This window comes from Solanum tuberosum, unplaced genomic scaffold, assembly GCF_000226075.1.
Source record: "Solanum tuberosum cultivar DM 1-3 516 R44 unplaced genomic scaffold, SolTub_3.0 scf00529, whole genome shotgun sequence".
In the NCBI taxonomy this organism is placed as follows: domain Eukaryota; kingdom Viridiplantae; phylum Streptophyta; class Magnoliopsida; order Solanales; family Solanaceae; genus Solanum; species Solanum tuberosum.
Window position 1 is genome coordinate 319,263 of NW_006239452.1, and position 4,442 is coordinate 323,704.

Genomic DNA, 4,442 nt, shown 5'->3' on the forward strand with positions numbered 1-4,442 from the left:
AGTTGGACTTTAAAAAGATGATATATTCCCTTGAAGAGTCATCTAGAAAATTTCATAAATTCATGAAATATTCATAAAGATCAGGCCAAGATGTAGTCGAACTCTTCTTGACGACCAAGATCCAAAAAAATCCTTTTATGAAGGTCCACATCATTCTAGTTTGAGAAATACGTCACTAATGGTCCTCGAATCACGATGAAATCTTAGAAGAGAAGAATCAAGAGATAGAAATCTTAAATGAGAAGAATCAAGAAACAAAATTGTAATCTGCATTGTTTTATCAATAAAATTATGTTTCTTCATATTGTATTTGTTATAACAATTTACTTTCTATGACCTTAAAATTCATTACAAAACGCCATTTTCAACCCGTTAATATTTAACCTAACACACCCATTTGCTAGCACCAAATATTATTCAATTGTTTTATTAAATTAAATTACACTTGATTGTAGCCCCACTATAATGAATGAATAATTCTAATCGAGGCACCACCAATTTATAATTATATTTACTAAATCTAATCATACATTATTAGTTACAAAAAAACGTCTATCCTCAACTCTCTTTTATCTAATTTTATAATTTAACCAATCTATAAATAACAATCATTTATAGAATTATTGAATTGTTACTTCCGTTTTCTCCTCCTTTTTTATTACTAACTTTTTTCTCTTTTTATTTGTTTCCTTCATTTTTCTTTCCATATAAGGATCATGTATTTAATCATTAAAAAAATAGATATAAGAAAGGTGATATGATAATATGATCATTATTTTAATGAAGATCGTAAATATATTTCTTAAAAGAGAATTTTTTTTTTTAATTGATTTGCTGCTTTCATTGATGATCTAACTTATAAAAAATATTAAATATACTAACGTCACCAATGAATCAATTACGTCACATGCAACGTATTGAATTAAATACTAGTGATTGTGAGATGGAAAATCATTGTACCATCAATTAAATTCCTCAGTCCCACCCTCAATTTTTTTAATCAATTTTGATATATCCAAAATCTATGTGATCTTAATTCTCAAATATATGAAATTATATAAAACAAGGTAGTTGGTGATAAAATTGAAGAGTTGGAACTATTAATATGACAAATAATGACGTTACAACTGTCTATTTTTCTCTTTAGGGAACATATAATTAATTAGTGGGTGTAGAAAATTCATTTTGCATTAAGTTATTTACCAAAAATATCAGAGTTATGAATGTTGCTTGTGTCACAAAACCCAAATTTTAGATATAATGACCTCACTATAGTTATGACTACTTATAAACTTTATTAGTACTCCCTCTGTCCCTAATTATTTGTTCATATTTTCTTTTTTAGTTGTTCCTAATTATTTGTTCATTTTGACAAATTAAGAAAGGACAATTTTTTTTTACCTATTATACCCTTAATTAATTACTTTGAAAAATGTAGAGCTTTTTGAAAATCTTAAGTTTTAAATTCATCCACTTCATAATTAATAGGGTAAAATGATAAACTCACTATGTCAATTATTATTTTTTTAATAGGTGTGTCAATTCAAAAGTGGACAAGTAATTAGGGATAGAGAAAGTATATTTTTAACTCATGCCAGCTCACCAAAAATTGATGTGGACACGTGTAAGAATAAAAGGATAAAAAGTAATGGCAATAGTTAATTAAAAAAAAAAAGCAATTATAGAGATTTTATGTTGCATACTTAGAATCATGAGATGAAATTGAAGGTTTGTTTGGACATGCGCTATGAAATTTTTGTGTTGTATATTTTCTCATAAACATAAAAATCTCATAAGTTGTAAACTATTAAAATAGTCCCAATTGTTTAATCCTCCCACATAGTACGGATAATTTCCTCACGTTGAACTTGCATTTCTCGATCATGTGACCGAGAAGACGAACCAACATTGTTACTTTGAGCCATTTGTTGGTCAATATCCTCCGCAACTATATCTTCATGTTCATAGACCATAAATATTTCATCACTACTTTGGTATTCTCGCAAATAATTATGTAACACTGCACAAGCTATGACAATTTTCACTTGTGTATCAATATCATAATGGTTCATGTCTTGTTTCAGTATTCTAAATCTATTTTTTCAAGCTCCAAAAGTCCGTTCAATCACATTGCGCAGAGATGAATGCCTATAATTAAACAGTTCTTTGGGATTTTGAGGCTCTCTTTCACTTCCTCGGTAATCTTGCAAATGATAGCGTAGTCCTTTGTATGGAGCTAAAAATCCTTTTGTGTTTCGGAAACCAGCATCAACAACATAATATTTATCTACCAAAAAACATTTTATAAAGAATTACTAAAAGCATATGTGACGTAAATGAGACAGCTTTGTGTAAATAATATTTATTCTAAGGATGTAATTTAAAGTTACCATGTGGCGGAAATGAAAATTGTGACGGTTTAACAAGTGTATTCTCACATACTTTACTATCATGTGCAGTACCCCTTCCCAACCAGCAGCAACAAAGGTAAATCGCATATCAAAATCACAAGCACATAAGATATTTGTGATGTTCTTCATTTGCGGTTACGATATGCTTGTTGCACCGCTTTAGGAACCTCCCCTTCTATATATGTTCCATCAATCGCACCAACACAATCCTACCAAAGAAAAATATATCAATATTAGTTTAGTGAACATAAAATAAATTGGAAGCATTATAGAATGCACTTCATAAAAATAATGTTTGTAAGAGTAATAAAAATAGTGCTTCCAAGACAATGCAAAGTCATAAAATAAATATTATCTCTTTAAACAAAGTTGATAGGAAATATGTAACTAAATACTAATAACTTACACATAAAATATAAATGTTCACTTATTAAGGCCATAAAATAAATTTAATAATGTGATTGAATTTTACCTTAAACTAAGGCCAAAATCGAGTATTATGTTGAATTTTGGAATGTACACCAGTCATATTTTTTGGTTGGATAAATATTGGTGTCATCTTGCTAATTGCCTTGGCAACTATTTTAACATGCCGATTAATTGTTTCAAGTGAATGTTGAAAAGTTTCACAATCGTGAGGTGTGAGTTAAAGTGGATGTATGTTGGTGAGAATAATAAATTTTATGTCGGTGAGAATAATAAATTTTAAAAAGTAATGATGTGATTATAAAATTTATTTACATATGAAACAAATGGTTAGTAGATATAAATGTGGGGTTGTTTTAACAAATTATAAACTCATGGATCAATTATTGTATTAAAATATCTCAAATCATGATATGGAATCACCATATAATTCCATATCATGGTTTTTGGAGAATATGGTATCACCTCTCATGATATGGAATCATGAGATGGAATCAGCATAAAATCGCATGTCCAAACGCTGATTCCATCTCACGATATCATATCGTGATATGGTATCGCATGACCAAACGCCTACTTAGCATAGTTCTACACACCGACTGTCATCGAGCTACTACTTGTTTCACGTCAAAGTTATGTATTATTTTTTAATATATTACAAATTTTAAGCAGTTCATAACAATAATAAAAAATATAGACGCAAGGAATCGAATCTGGATATCCTGTAATTACTAGAAAGCAATGGCCCGTGCCAGCACGGGCCCAATATTATTAAGTATTATTTTTTTTTGTTAAGTTTGTTTTTATGTGAAATTGGAGAAAAGAAATTTGATGGATCTAAAGAGGTGTTCTTTATGTAAAATGTTGATTTTTCTATATTTGATCAGTTAAAATCTTTGCAATATATTTTTTACTTTTTTTTTCTTTTAAAATGAGGAAATGATTTCTATAATAGACATATGGGGGGAAAAATACACACAATATTCTACATTGATAATGTCTTCCTCAATTTTCAACCACACCTCATCTTTACCCCATAATATGGAGCTCCCCCTCCCCCATCTTCATCCCCTCCACCACACACATCCCTACCCTCTACCTTCACCTCTTATAATATTTGTCTAAATTATATAAAAATACGTTTAGGAAAATATTTTTTGTTAACCTATAAAAACAAGAATATAAGTAAGAAACATTATTTATTTTCGTAGAAATCATTTCTAAAATAATATTTTTTAATCTTAACAAACACATCGTAAGTAATTATTAATCATATACTCATAGTATTGCATACTAAAGGTTGAGTACGCTCTAGATCCATGAATAGATGATAATTGTCAAATAATAAATTATTATACTCATGAAAACATTATAAGAGTAGATTACTTATAGCGACATTTTATACACATATAGAGTATTACTATTTATATATTAGCGAAAGATGATTCATTTTTTTCAATAGTTCATCAATGTTCTTATTTATTTTTTTACCAAAACATATTACGAATAATTTTATTAATTATATTTTAAAATTTTAAATTTCAAATAAAAAAAATTTTGTTTACTATTTGTTTTCTAAATTTTTAGTACGTTATATAATTATTT